The sequence below is a fragment of the Diceros bicornis genome, chromosome 27 (assembly GCF_020826845.1).
Source record: "Diceros bicornis minor isolate mBicDic1 chromosome 27, mDicBic1.mat.cur, whole genome shotgun sequence".
Classification (NCBI taxonomy): Eukaryota; Metazoa; Chordata; class Mammalia; order Perissodactyla; family Rhinocerotidae; genus Diceros; species Diceros bicornis.
Window position 1 is genome coordinate 10,769,660 of NC_080766.1, and position 15,769 is coordinate 10,785,428.

At 36.9% G+C, this 15,769-nt stretch overlaps 1 long non-coding RNA gene across 3 annotated transcripts in view; it reads right to left on the reverse strand.

The window, feature by feature from the left end:
- The window catches only part of LOC131423111 (uncharacterized), a 48,270-nt gene that overhangs the window by 15,291 nt on the left and 17,210 nt on the right, over positions 1-15,769 (reverse strand). Inside the window, exon 1 of one of the 3 annotated variants that reach the window (XR_009224240.1) lies at positions 3,512-3,823. The exons of the other annotated variants lie outside the window; for them this stretch is intronic. This is a non-coding gene — a long non-coding RNA (uncharacterized LOC131423111). Of the gene's footprint in view, positions 1-3,511; positions 3,824-15,769 lie in introns of those variants that run through there. 3 annotated transcript variants of the gene reach the window in all.

Genomic DNA, 15,769 nt, shown 5'->3' on the forward strand with positions numbered 1-15,769 from the left:
TAGGAGTTTCCCCTCGGTGAATGGAAAGTAAGGAATTAAACACATACACACTAGTAGGTTTTTTGATAGTCCATATATCATAAATTTTTCCATAAATATAGTAATGCTTTTTATGCCTTTAAAACATTTGGTTTTCAAATTGTACATAAAATAGTGGTAAAATGCTTATCTAAATGAAGACAGGTGAAATGGCTCAAGATCATAAAATTTAATCCACTTGATTCATTCAGGGTTTTCTTCATAGCACATCCATAATAAGTTTTTCATGGGTTTTTTTATTTTTTTTTTGGTACCTGAGTTTCACCAAATAGAAAAGTGAAGATTAATAAAACTCACATAAGGAAGGGACGTTTATGCTTATAACCACAGACATGAATTTGAATTTAGAAAGTGGAAAGAAATGACTATGTAAGTTATGTAAGTAATCACTTTGATTACATCCTTACCATAAAGAAAGGGGTAGGGACGAGGAAAGCATCCTGATTAACCTCATCTAGATTGCTGTAAAGTAGGAGCCACAATATGGCAGGAGCTAAGCAGGTACCCTACAGGTAAAATGTGTCCAAGCTTAAGCCTGGGGAACTGAGAGGACGAACCTCACCCACCTACAGACTCGATTAGCATTAAGAAGGTGTTGAATTTACTCTCTAAACCATATGACTATGGGCACAGAATTACGGTGTGAATAAGCTTCCAGATCAGACCAATTGGATCTGGTCGAATTAGATTAGTCTAACTGGGTGTCTACTTAGTTCAGTCTAAAACCATGAGATATAGATTATATAAGTAAAGGTATTTTCTCAGCAATATAACATTTGGACTGAAGAAAAATCAGTATAGGATGTATTTATGAGATATTTCAAGGTATTTGAGGCCCAGAGTATGTTAAATAAATAAACAAAAATTTAAAATAAACAAGAAAATTAAAAGCCTGCAATTAATTTTATCCCATTGTAGCTGAATTTTCCATTATACAATTGGTTATAATAATTTTTTGTTTACTTCTTTTTAACTTTACATATTTTCTTTCTAAAGAAAAACATGTAGAAGTTTAAGTCATGATATATTTTATTAAAATATGTCAAAAATTAAAAGTTACATTTTAACGTTTTTGTACTTCCAAGCACAGTGACTACAACTAGCTTACAGAGTTGATTAAGATAAATTTATATTCTTGATAGATTTCCTCTTATTCTAGTGGACAAAATGTGAAAAGATGTAACTAAAGCGTTGGAAGTTCTTAAAATAGCTGTGTCAAGTACGGGAACTTGAAGGAAACACTGGTGCCTCCCGACAGTCTTGCTTACGCATTAATTTATTCAATAACTTTTATATACTCAAATAATAAAAAGGTACACATAAACATTTGTCTAAATGAGACAGTTCAGGTCCTGAGGGAAGCAGATGCAGAGACAAATATAATAATTTTGAGGTTGCGGGGGAGGGGGAGTGTCTGTGGAAGATAAATGGGGAGGAATAGGATTGGGCAGATCTGGCAAAGTCTCAACCAACCCAGTGGGGACCTCTGAGTCGTGCCTTGGGCCCCTCTGGGCTCAGCCATTGCCTGGGGGCCTCCTGAGAAGAGCTTGGGCGTGGCACAGATGCTTCAGGGGACCCCAAAGACACATGGCTGGAAGGTGTCAGCCAATTGCACTCCTCACAGATGAAAGGCAAGTACTTTCCTGTCACACCAAATAATAAAACATTTCTGCATTAGACAAGTTTATTTTGGAGACTTTATCATATCTACCTTGTACAAACTTTCAGAAAGGAAGTTTGCGTTACAATGAGATCTGGAATTCAAAAGTGCTCCCTAAAACATCTATGTCACCCGTCTAGTGTAGTTACAGGAATGAATCTTTATATAAATGAAATCTTACAATAAACTCCCATACTGCAAAAGAAAAATTTTTTAAGAATGATTTTGTTAGTAGTATAAATTTATTCCGTAAGTTCAAATTTAATCAATGAGAACCATGAGGGCATTCTAGTGAACAGATATTTGGAATCAGAGGTTATGGATGACAGTTACAGCAATATAATCACCTCAACATTCCAATGTAATTCTGGGTTTCGTTTCCATTGTACAGAATCTAGGAAATCTGATAATCAGTTGCAACTGGTAACTGCTTTTACTATTTCCTTAATAATTGCAGGACACTTCAACAGGTAAGGTTGGAAAGAGACAGTTTTCAGTGCAGATAAAACAACATGTCGGTAGTTTCTAAATTGTAAACATTTGGTAAACACTTTTGAGAGTGAATGTTAATTTTATTACAATTTTTAATAAATGAAGTATATTTAAAAAGGAAAACTGGATTAAAACTCTACAGTATCTGTGAAGCACACCATCCAGAGAAAATAATTTGAAAATTATTGTTCTGAGCTATACTGTAATAGGATATCCATAGCAATCGCTTTTCTAACTCGCAGGTGTTTAAAAAAGGCTTGAATACCCCCGGATAGCAATTTACCTGCTGGAGGAAATTGATAAAATGAGTGGTCAATAAATTTCCCAGCCTCTGTTAGGCTGCACCAGATCTTTTAAGTATTGTTTTTAATTTAGCAACTGAATAAACAAAGAGAGAGAAAGGGCATTATGTTTGTACTTAAACCATCTAAAATTAAAATGTGATATTCTCAGACATCCATGATTATTCTCTTTTAACTTTATACAATCAATAGCAAAAAGACAATAGATTTTTGATCTGATGTTTCTATACATTTAAAAAACACTGCTATACTCCTTTTTTTCTCCTTAAATTGTTTCAAGTAAGGTCGGTTGTTGTTCTTTCTAATTATCATTTTCTACATTTGGAGAATCCTAGCTTACATTTCTCCCAATACATCTTCTCTGTTCACTAATAAGCAAAAGGTCATAAGCTCATCTATGACTATACAGGATATGAATCTTAACAGCTATTCCTTAACTGCAGACAGCTTTATTAAGGAACAAATGAGAAAAGAAAAGAAAGAGATTATAAACCTGTAAATGTGTGTTCCCGAAGTAACTATGGGCTGCCTGTTTCTTTGCTTTAAACTTCATAGGGCATATCAGTGCACTCTTTAGAGATTTGCCGAGGGGGAAGGCGGTGATGGGGAGGGGGGGACATTCTTACACAATTATCTACTGAAACCAAATTTAGACAGTAATGGGAGGTCACAGCAGAAAGGTGAATATCTATGAGCCCCCATTCCCCCAATTGCATTGCAAGTGCTCTCTCTCTCTGTCTCCCTTTCTCTCTCTCTCTCTCTCTCTCACACACACACACACACACACACACACACATTTTCTCACCAAATTTATCTTCATGATTTTATGCTACTTATTTCCTGACCATGTTTCAAATCAGAGCTTCTCAATAGGTTTCAAGTGTACTGAACTATCAATCCCTTTAGCACTGGGGGCAGCAGTGGGATCTGGGACAACCCTGGCGACGGGAGCCTTCCCCAACCCTGCCCTCTCAGTTCTCTCTCATGAGTACATCCTCCTCCATGTACCGCAGCATACCATACAAACATTTCCATTGTTCATTTTGGTGTTAACTTGAGAATTCTTGGGAAGCACCGGAGAGCCTCAGCTTAATTGTGAGATCTATTTGCTTCAGTGTTTAGTTCTTCCTTTGACCATAAATTGTGCACATCACATCATTAACTGGAAAGTTAACACAAGTCAGAAGTAATTATGTGCATATTTCCTTAATGTTGATTATCACACAAGTTATAAAAATCAGATTCTAGAATGATTCATTTCTCAAGTGCTTCCTGGAGATTAACCTGAATGCTAGTTTCCTGGCATAAAAAAATTAAATACTAAGTATTTGATCATTTTTATGACTTTTTCATTATGACAAGAAAAGTATAAGATTACAGAAGTTTTAAAATTAGAAAAAGTGGAGTAAAATCTCTAATTCATTACATTAGCACTATTATTTTTATTTTGCCTATTGTTAACATTCTTTTTCTTTGAATACATGTAATTTTTATAAAATTTCAACTATTATATACACACAAATCTATGTATTGCTTTCAACAAAGCAGCATTGCTTTTTAAGCATTTTCTATGTTCCTATCTATTTTGCTGTCTGAGCCTATTAATGCCTGCGTAATAATCCATCAAGTTGATATACTATGGTTTTACTAACCATCGAACAAATGTTCCTATATCAATGTATGTTTACTTAGCTTCAATTTTCCCAGTATATAACACCAACATGAGTACTTGGATCTGTGTAGATAGCATTGTGTACATATCAAAATGTATGAACATATAGATGTTTCTTGATAGCTTTTATCAAAACACTTTCCCAGAGTTGTGCTGAATTTCACTGCCACCAATGATGTATGAGCGTAACATTTTAACTGCACTTGTTCATCGGTGAGTCTTTGTTATTAACTCTTGAATTATGTTTAGTTTTTTGTGTGCGTGTGTAAGGAAGATCAGCCCTGAGCTAACACCCATGCCAATCCTCGTCTTTGTTTTGCTGAGGAAGACTGGCCCTGAGCTAACATCCACGCCGATCTTCCTCCGCTTTATATGGGACGCCGCCAGAGCGTGGCCTGACAAGCGGTGCATCGTGCACACCTGGGATCCCAATCCAGGCGGCCAGCAGCGGAGCCTGCGCGCTTAACCACTATGCCACGGAGCCAGCCCGAATTATGTTTAGTTTTAAAGACTGGTGGTAAAAAGAAATCTAATTCTTCCTCCCTTTCTCATGCCCCATGCTGAGCTTTTGGATCAGCCTTTCTCTCTGACCCTTCATCACAGCAAGAGCAGAAAAAATGCTGGTTTTCTGTGCCAACCCTTTTATTTCCTTATGATAAAATGATTTTTCCCTTTTTGACTTGTTGAAGAAGCCAGACTACTGTCAGCTGGCCCTTGGGGGCTGTGAGCAGTAGCAGGGGGACACAAGGAAAGCCCAGGCAGCGTGCACAGCGATGCCTGACTTTGCAAAGGTAAGTTTCTGCTCCTCCCGGATTTGTCAGTTTTGATTTTGCAGCTCAGTCAGCAATGCCATGTGCTGTTTGCCTCCTGTCTGAGTTACAAAATAAAGAGTCATTTTCTCTTCCAAGGTGACAAGTTTGAAAAAAATAAAAATAAAAACCTCTATCTCTCCATATCTATTATATTTTCCACCTGGATGACATAAACTTTTGAAACATGTGAACCACAGAAACCGAAGAAAAAGAGATACTGTAGCAGCTACACGTGTCACAGCGTCTTCTGGATGAACACAACTCAGCTCAAATACTAACTATCATTATGATTGTGTGATGACTGAGTAACAAGGAGAGAAAATGCAGAAAGTGAGGACAAATTTTCTTGTGATTCATTATTAATGCTGAAATCTGAAATTCTAAAAATGACATTGAATAGAAACTATGTTAGCAGTGATCACTAACATGATAGGCGTTTTTATAGGACTCGCAGCGTTTTCCTCTGGCCTGCTTGCTCACATATTGTCCATATTCTAACTTTTAAGATTCTGCTTCTCTTTGTTTTCATTTTTATTATCGTCATTTTCAATATAGTTTTTAGCTGTTAGTACCACAAATCATATATATGCGTAGTTGAAATAGTCACAAATGGAGAAAAGCCCTAACAAAATAAGGAGAAAATGTCAACTATAATTCCACTGTTTAGAAATAAATATCATTAGACATGTGGGTATAATCCTTTCATTTCTTTTCAACACATACATAAAATACATATGTGACAAACTGCTAACAAACTGAACATATTTTTAAGCTTTCTTTTTTCCTTGAAAATATGTAGTGACTATTTTCTCTTGTCAACATATATTCCTCTACTATCTAATTGTGAATAGCTAATTCCACTATGTTATAGTAAAAGGAGAGAAACATGAAAGTAAAGAGAGTAAGTGACTGAGCAGTTACTTTGGAACCAGACAAATCTAGATGAGAATATGGGGTCTGCTCCTTTAGAGCTATGTGGTCTTCACTTCTCTAAGCCTCAGCTTCAGACCAGGGGGTTGGACATACCCTCAAGCTCACTGGTTCATTCTTCAGCCATCTCCGGTCTACTAATGAGGCTGCCAAAGGCGTTCTTCATTTCTGATACATTGCTTTGATTTCTAGCATTTCTTTTTGATTCTTTCTTAGCATTTCCATGTCTCTGCTTACATGACCCACCTATTCTTGATTGTTGTCTACTTTTTCCATTAGAGCCCTTAGCATATTGATCATAGTTATTTTAAATTCCCAGTCTGATATTTCCAACATCCATGCCATATCTGAGTCTGGTTCTCACGCTTGCTCTGTCTCGTCAAAACAGTTTCTCTTGAGCATCGGCCTTGTTAAGAAGAACAAAATATTTTGGACATATTTCAATATGGCTACTTTTCCTCTCCCCTTGCCAGAAGCAAGAGGAATTTTTTTTTTTTCAGCCGTCACTGTGAGAAACTGGTAGGGCTCCTGGAGATAAAACTCACAAAAATGTGAGGGCACTCCCGCACTGTGTCCTCCTGAAGTCTTTAACTCGCAGACTTGTCCTCACTGAGCCTCCAGCAATTTGTCAATCACTGTTCAGGTTTTCCTGCCCTGGTGCTGGTTCCCATGGAGGTTTCTGCTCTGATAAATTGTGATTCTCTGTATCTGCATGTCTGTAGCTCCAATTTGAGGGGCAGCCACTGGCCCTGTGACTTCAATTGTCTGACGGATCTAAGAAGTTGTTAATTTTCAGTTTGTTCAGCTTTTTACTTGTTGTTAGGATGGAGAGATGACTTGCAAGCTCCTTACATGCTGAACCAGAAACCAGGAGAGACCAAGAAGTTATAAAGATTGAAGGAAATGATCCGGGAAAAGTGTCTAGTCAATGTCCAGCAATATGTCAATCTTAGGAAATGTGAGAAATTATTATTAAATTATTGCTGTATTTATTGTTTATATATTGACTATCCATAATTCTCTTATGATAAAATCCCAGAGGTAAAATTTCTGTGTAACATCATAAGGCTATTTATTGCCCAAAATACCTTATTGAAAGGTTCTAAAATTGAGACTCTTCATCAACTTAGTTATTATTCTTATTTTTATAATTTTATTTATTTATTTATTTTTCCCCCAAAACCCCAGTAGATAGTTGTATGTCATAGGTGCACATCCTTCTAGTTGCTGTATGTGGGACGCGGCCTCAGAGTGGCCGGAGAAGCGGTGACATTCGTGCGCACCCGGGATCGAACCCGGGCCGCCAGCAGTGGAGCGCGAGCACTCAACCGCTAAGCCACAGGGCCGGCCCAATCCTTATTTTTAATAATTGCTAATTTATCAGCAAACAAGTGGCTCTTGTTGTTTGAATATGTATTTCATTCATTATTAATAAAACTGAACAGGTTTACATATGTTTATTGAATATCTGTGTTCTTTTTTGTGAATTTCTTGCTTATGTCATTAAGGACTTCTTTGTTATTCAAGTGATACAATCAATAACCTATATTTCAACTGTTTACAGTGACTTCACATCACACTTGATATGATTCCAAGAGGGTCATGATCTCTTAATGCTATATAATGCAGTCAAGTCCAGTAAAACCTTATTCCAAAAATATGGAATAATCTCTACACTTGGTAAAGGTAGTAACTGAAAGCTAGAACATAGTGTTGTAGTTTGATTGTTATGTAAAATGTTGTTACTCATTTACAATTTATTTCTTCTAAAAATCTAATTGCTTATATTCAATGGATACCTTATATATAAGCAAGTACCCTTGTTACCATGTTGTGTATGTTTATAAAGTGGATGTTGCAATTTCCTCTCTGCTAATTATCTTCAAAACTTCTTGTTTTAATTTTAACTGCTAGTCCAGAAATGTTTTTATATTTCATAACATAGTAATTATGCAATGATTTATCAAAATGGACCAAGGTTTCCTTTGCTGGTTCAGTCAAAAGATATGAGAGAATATAACTTACCCGAATCACATTTTAAAGCAGAGAACTAGTTTTGATATTAAATATTGGTAAGAACTTTTCTTGTTTTACTTGCTAGCTTAGTTTGGTCACAAAAGAGAGTGGTAAACTTTTCTGTTTTTAAATATTTCTCTTGAAGAAATTGCTATCAATATTTCACTTTCTTTTTTTTTTTTCACCCTAGGATGGATTCCAAGTAATTGGTGTGAGTTTGAAATATGTACTTGTCATAAATGAGTGATAAGAAACACTCATCTCTGATGTTATAGAGGAGTCTCAACTAAACTCTCAAGACTGGGGCTAGGCCGGTGGCGTAGCGGTTAAGTGCACACGCTCCACTTCAGCGGCCCTGGGTTCGCAGGTTCGGATCCTGGGCGCACACAGATGCACTACTTGTCAAGCCATGCTGTGGTGGCATCCCGTATAAAGTAGAGGAAAATGGGCACAAATGTTAGCCCAGGGCCAATCTTCCTCGACAAAAAGAGGAGGATTGGCATCGGATGTTAACTCAGGGCTGATCTTCTTCACAAAGAAAAAAAAATAAAACTCTCAAGATTGAGGAAAGTTCTTGTTTCTTATGCAATAGCCTTAAGATAAGAAAAGGAAGGAAGGAAGGCAAGAAGGAAAGAAGGGAGGGAAGGAGGGAGGAAGGAAGGAAAGAAAAAAGGAAAGAAGGAGAACCAAGTGCCAACTCTTCTCATAGTGTACACGTTCTACCCATGGACGTGACTTTCAAGAGATAATGAGAAGATTGAGAAATGGTAGATTCTTCATAAGCATAATACTAGATTCCAATATTTAACTAGTAATTTTTAGGTAAAAACAAAAGAGGAAAATAGCCCACAGACTTATGTTCTTTTATGTATGAGATCTAAGAATTTCCACTTCATTTATTCTCCCTTTCTGCCTCACTCTCTAGTGTGAATAGCCCCAGGCAAAGTGGGCAAATTTGACCTTGGTTCCCTTTAAGATTCCTTGTGAAATTATCTCTTGTAGATTCTAGGAAATTTGCCAAAACCTTTCAGCTGATCCTTTGGTATGTAGAATACCTCATTCACAGTGCTACAAACAGATCCACCCTCTAAAGAGACTGCAGTAAAAGTCAAACAGATCTTGTTATATACAGGCATGCTCCATATAACGACATTTCAATCAACAACAAACCACATATACGATGGTGGTCCCATAGGATTAGTACTATATAGTCTAGGTGTGCAGTAGGCTGTACCATCTAGGTTTGTGTAAGCACTGTAGGGGAGGAAGAAATTTTCCTCTATCCTTCTAAGTTGTTCTGGCTGGTCTAAGAATTAAATCGACATGAAACAGATTAACAGAAGAAAAACAAACAAAAGTTTAATAACAAGTATACATGGGAGAAACCCAAGAAAACTGATTAACTCAGTTAAATGGCCAAAGTCCTCACCTTAAATACCATTCTTAGCTAATAACAAAAGAAGATGTTGGGAGTGGAGAGAGTCAGGGACTTCACAGGGAAGGAAGGCAATTCACAGGTAGGTGAAAAGAAGCAAACATCTGGAAAACAAGTGTTTGGCCACACAGAAACAAAAGAACACAGAGGTGAGCTCAACAAACAGGCTGTTCTAGGTTCCTCCCTGTCTACTCCGTAATTCATGTTATTCTCAGGTGATAGCTTGCTTCCTCAGACAGCTTTCTTCATCTGAATTCTTTTAGGCAGTTAAGGGAAAAGCAACAAGAAAAACTTTCTGAGTCTTTTGTTTCTTAAAAATAATCAGCCTAAAATAATCCTCATGTTAAAGAGAAACATTTTGGGGTGGCAAATTTTGTTCCACTTCAGTACACTCTATGATGGTCACACAACATCGAAATCGTCTAACGACGCATTTCTCAGAACGTTTCCCCAACGTTAAGTGGCCCATGACTGTTATTTCCTCTTTAGATCATAGAGTAGTGGAGGTAGGAGAGCCCTTTGGATTTATCAGAAAGATTAAGTGATTTATTCAAGGTTGTGTGGCTATTTAGGACTCAAATCAGGAATTCTGCTTCCATGTTCTTTGTGGGATTTCCCCCCCAACATATGACACTAACTTTTAAATCTTTTGCACATATTGGAAAGTATCTAAAAATATCATTTATGGCAAATGGAAATGACTGATAATATAAAATATGATACTTTCCAGTGATATTTTCTATTTTAACCCAGGGTAATTTAGGACACCGTAGTGGACACTTGGTCAAAGGAATTATTCTACCTAAATATAAGTTTGATTATGCTTTTTAGTATACTTTTAATTAGGCTCACTAGGAGGAGATTTCAGTAAAAGAGAGAGATCCAAATCACTCATTGATTCTGTTTTATAGTAATGTCAACGAGGAAAAAATGGTGAATTTAAGGTGAAAATTAAGTGACAATTCTGTGAACTTAAACTATTCATCTTCTCCTTCTCACATTAATGTGGCTAATTGGAAATTCCTTATATTTTGTTTCATAGTCTCATGAAATATTTCATTTTTTATTTGAATTATAGCTGTAAACTGAATATCACCTAGCCTTCCCAGGCTATGGCTAAACATTGGTTTGCCTTGACTTTTATTCCCCACTCCAGTGGATCTGAGGTGACCCTCTTTCCCCTGTCAAGCTGTCTCCATATTATTTCAGGGAGTTCCAGAAACCCCTCTCAGTTGCAGTCTCCTCAGGTGTCCACCATCCAACTTCTTTACCTGCTGAAACTTTTGTTTGCCCACATCCTTTGCATGAAGCTGCTAGAAGGAGCATCACAATGTCACTGCAGCTTCTGCCACTGAAAGAACGCCAATGTCCATAACAAAAGCAAGATCTCCTCATGTCAACAAAGCCACCAGTCCCCTGGGTGCCCAACTACTGGATTCCATGCAACAGTAGAGAAAATACCTCTCTCTCCACTCCATGCAACACTTTTCCTCTAGACTCCAAAGCAGCTGAGTTTCTGCTCACAGTCCCACAAATCCCATAAGATTACTTTAATCAGCCTTACCCTGTAGTAGATTGAATAGCAGTCCTCAAAAAGATATGTTTACGTCCTAACCCCTGGATCCTGTGAATATGATCTTATTTGAAGAAAGGGTCTTTCAGATGTAATTACACTAGAGATCTCAAATGAAATCATCCTAGATTTAAGATAAGCCCTAAATCAAATGACAGTTGTCCATATAAAAGAAAGGAAGAGGGAGATTTGAGACACAGAGACACATGGAAAAAAAGCCACATGAAGATGGAAGCAGAGATTAGAGTATGCTGCACAAACCAGGGAATGCCAGGAGCCATCAGAAGCTCAAATAGGCAAGGAAAGATTCTCCCCTAGAAACTTCAGAGGGAGCATTGCTTTGCCAAGACTTGATTTTAGATTCTGGCCCCCAGAACTGTGATAGAATAAATTTATGTTGTTTTAAGCCAAGTTTGTGGTCATTTTTTGTGGCAGCCCTAGGAAGCCATACACTCCCCTTCTAACAGAGCACAAACCTAGACAGAGGAGCAGGGCAGGCAGCAGGCGATGTGCTACCATTCAGTCATGTATTTGTTGAATATTTATTGAGCAACTAAGAAGTGCTAGAGCCAAAGCAGGAACAAGGTAAACACAGTGCTTTCCCTCAAGAAACGTTCAGTCTTGCAAGGAAAGGAGACATTAAATCAGTAAAGTGAGAGAATTTTTATGACAGAGGAGTAGAGGATTATGGGAAACTAAAAGAATAAGAAAGACCTCTGAAAGAAGCAATACTGACATCCAGGCCTACAGGAGAAGTAGAGGTAGTCAAAGGAAGAATTTGGGGAGAGATGTGTCAGGGAAAAGGGTGGTGCTAACATTGCAGGGAGGAGAACGGAGAAGGCTCTAGGTAAGAGAAAATGAGAAGGGGTGACATTTTGAGGACCTGAAAGGTGCCCATCATTGCTTCATGATACAGCGGGAAGGGAAGCATTAGTAATGCAGAAGCTGGGAAGGTACACAGGACTCAGATCCTGAATGGTCTTGCCATCCACCTCAAAGAGTGCAAGGTTTATCTTAAGAGCAATGAGACTATTAGATTCCTAGTTTCCTAGGGCTGTACTAGGTACTTGTAAAAAAGTACCACAAACTGAGTGACATAAAACCTAAGGAATTTATTGTCTCACAGTTCTGGAGGCCTGAAGTCAGAAGTCAAGGTGTCGGCAGGGCCACGTTCACTCTTAAGGTGCTTGGGCAGGTACTGTTCCATGCCTCTATCCCAGCTTCTGGGAGCCACAGGTGTTCCTCGGCTTGTAGATGCATCACTCCAATCCTCCGTCTTCCCATGGCATTCTTCTTGTGTGTCTTTATATGGTCTTCCCTCGGTGTCTGTCTGTCTCTGTGTTCAAACTTCCCCTTTTAGCCAGAACACCAATCATGTTGGATTAGGGCCCACTCTAACGACTTTATTTTCTACTTGATCACCTCTGTGAAGATCCTATTTCCAAATAAATTCACATTCTGAGGTACTTGGGGTTAGCACTTCGACATATCTTTTTGGGGGGAGGGGACACAATTAGAGAAACAATAATAAACAGAGATTTTTAAGTAAGAAAGAGAGAAATTATCAGATTACTAAAAGATGACTGTGACTCTAGGGCATTCTGATGTTAGAAAAGAGTAAGAGGGGACCATTCAAGGTTCCTAATCTTAGTTCTTGTACAATAAGATGGGGCCTAACAGGTAATTCCTAAGTTTTCCTTCTTACTCAAAACCCTAGCTGCAAGGAAAATGCAACTCCTCCTCAATTACAGAATAAAAGCCTCATGAATACCAGTGATTCCTAAGAAATAGGCCTATATGGAGAGGAGGGAGAGAAAATAGGATGTTATCTATGCTATTATAGCACTACAGTCCTTAGCTCCATTTCCTAACAGTATGAGAAGCCTATTCTCTTGTAGTTTACCAACAAAATTTCTTTGGTGCAGTATTCTAGATGTATTCTAGACTCATAGCAATTTTAACCAATATATTAACATATTAAACCAAGTCTAAAATGTGATTATAGCTCAGGAAAACTAATTTCTTCCAAATGATTTTCTTACTTAAAGAATTGTATAATTTCAAGATTATCTTCTTGAAGGTAGAATGCATTCTGGATTCATGTCAGGTCACTTGCCATTCAATTCAACACAATAAAATGGTCATTTTATGTTTGTATTAGTGTGTGTATGTGAACTGGAGGATATTACAATATTCAGGGAGTAGACACAAATGCACAACCATGTTAGGGAAGTGTCCAATTTATAGGGAGATAATGAAATGTATGTTTTATGAAGGGCAAGTGAATTTTCTCAAGGCTTATTCTTAAGGGAATAGTGTCTGCTTGAAAGAGTACACTCAGAAAGCAAAATCTATACTGTTCTACAGCAGACACTATAAAAATGCAAATTAAGGGTGAAACATGCCTTATTCATGAATTTCTTAAAGTACTGAATTTGAATGTCTTAAAAATACAAAGCTAAAGATGGTTTTCATTTAAAAAGCCAAAAAATAAAATATGTATTTAAAGGGATAAATTATACATAAGCATGATTTATAATTTATTGCCCATAAAACTTTTATCAAAGAAACAAGGAGTGTGGTATGTATGCAAATACATGAATGCAAAATAAACACATTCCTATAAGCCGTGCACCAGAAAAGAAAGGGCACTTCACTTATATTGGTTTTTTCTGTTAAATGTGGCTACAATCCAAATATTTTTTTAAATAGTAAAGCTGAAGGCATTGCTAACACCAGAGATGTGCTTTTTTTGGTGCTTTGGTATTAAATCAAAATATTTTCCTTGAGAAGGTGTACCTTCTGTTCTGTTTTGTGTAATCTAGTTAGTGGCAGCAACATGTGCATTTATTAAGTCTTTAGAGACCATTTATTTTCTGTTGTTTGTACTGTTGTTGGGTCCTAGTTCCTTCCTAACTTATTTCCATAAGTGTCTCATGCTTGACAGTCCTACATATTTAATAGTCAAGGAGGATTTCAGAACCATAAAGCAGGTTTAGATTTTCTAATCCACTCCTTCTGGCCTTTAACAAGAGCCTTTGTGAGAACTATGTAAATCTCTGTATCTTTCCACTTTCAATCTCCTCTCCAGGTTTATGGTAATGAAAAAATATAGCCTGTATCTGGGTCTGTTAAAGAAAATTATAACCATAGTTTGAAACTTAATGGACTATAGCATCGGTTCAGATTCATTCAGGATTAGTTATTAGCTTCAAGAAATTGGTTACATTTATTACACGACCACACATCCACTTTGACAGTATACAGTAAATAGAGAAGAGAACATAAATAAAACCAGTAACTTTTTTTAAACCTATATTTCCTCCTATCACAACATGAGTAAATTTTCAGGATCTCAAACACATTATAAAGAGAATACAGCGTGCATTGAAAACATCTTTCTTGAAGTGTGCTTATCAAACTCTCTTGTCTTCAAAGGGTATATTGCCCATGAAAAGTATATATTCCATCCCAAACCAAAAATGCATCAATGGCTGCTAACTTTTTGTACATGAAAATAGATGGCATTTAAAGACTGTCAGAAAGAATTACATGAATTACAGAACAATAACAATAACAGCAAAAAATTATCTCCCACGTCATAAGTGCTGAAAAGAAAGAAACCAACTTAAAGAGCGTTTCTAATTGTAGTACTTAGTCCTTAATCTATTCCTTTTAAGAATTGATCTGATTGTTCATACCTTTTTCTAGCTTTGCTGCAGTCAAATATCCAGATAATTCTCTAAATTAGGCTAATTTTATAATTTGACTGAAATGATATTTGAAGACTTAACTGGTCTCAGATACTATATATCCACTATTCTTAATAATCCATTTCACTTTATCATACTGTCTGAAATTTTACCATAAATTCATTCATAAATGGCCTATTTTACAATGCCATAACCCCTAGTTCGCAGTTACACATTAGCAGGTCATTTGAACAGTTCCCTGAAATAAATAGTATTGAAGGAGTGAGGCATGCGATGAAGGAGGACAAGGCAATTGAATAGATTAGCAGTGTGTGGGGTGGGAGTAAGGATGAGAACCGAATGTGGCAGGCAGCCATGTTCCAGGATAGAAGGAATAGCGCGCACAACACCTGAAGATTAGGAGATGACGATTCCGGCCAGTTGCATAGCAGCAGAAAACGGAGTGGATAGTGCAAACACTGCATGACGTCTAGCATCAACTTTCTCCACATGCTTGTCTTTGAATTACTTTTAGTAACTTTTGACTAGTACCAAATTGCATTTGTAAAAAGCCTACTTCCAATTTTCCCAAATCTCTTTGCAGTTTCATTTTTCTGCCTCCTACACTGTCATGAAATGTTGTGTTATTGGTCAATTCACCGTGGTCCTTCAATTTTTATTGACATATCATTAATAGGAATGATGACCCTGAGTATATATGAATGAGTAGCAAACACACATTGTCTTTTATGTCATCAATATACTCTATAGTAAAATATAAAAGATAATATTTTAAACAGATCCTCAATTTCTAGTTTCAATTACTCAATAATTGCCTTTTCTCTTAAGGAAATCTTGAAGATAAGAAGAAAATGCTGCTACCTAAGTATTATAGTTTGACAGATCCTGGTAAGAATCGCCTTTCTGCTGAAAAAAAGAATCCTCATATTTATTTCCACATTAAGTGATCATTCTAGTTGACATTGTTATTGTGGTACAATCTTTTTTGGAGTACAATTATCTGTAGAGGGATGATGACAACAATGAAAAAGAAGATTATGACAATAACAACTATCTACATTTGAGTATCCCTAAGTTATTTACAAATGCTTTACCCACATTGTTTTGTTCCATCATCACAACATC